This window comes from Salvelinus fontinalis, unplaced genomic scaffold (genome assembly GCF_029448725.1).
Source record: "Salvelinus fontinalis isolate EN_2023a unplaced genomic scaffold, ASM2944872v1 scaffold_0806, whole genome shotgun sequence".
NCBI classification, from domain to species: Eukaryota; Metazoa; Chordata; class Actinopteri; order Salmoniformes; family Salmonidae; genus Salvelinus; species Salvelinus fontinalis.
In genome coordinates this window covers 59307-59641 of record NW_026601015.1, presented here as the reverse complement: position 1 = coordinate 59641, position 335 = coordinate 59307, and positions in this window count along the sequence as shown.

Sequence of the window (335 nt, the reverse complement as noted above, 5' to 3'; positions counted from 1 at the left end):
CGAAGGGAGTGGACACATCTCTAAAAGCTCTGTAATCTGTCTATGACCCGCCTACTTTGTTTTACGGAAATTGCCTTTGGCAGCGATTCTGTATTGCATCAAATTTAACCCTACATAATAATGGTGTTTTCACATATAGTCAGTCCTCTTTAAAATAACTGATTTCAGTCCTCTTTAAAGTGAACTCTGTGGTAAAAAAAGCTAAATATCTCAGTTCTCTTTGTATTCACACTGCCCTTTCCTTTGAATGAGGACTCAATTCTTTTGCCAGTTCACTTCACCTATTTTGTGGCCCGAATCCGTTTTGCATTCACATTTCTATGTCTAGAAGGCAA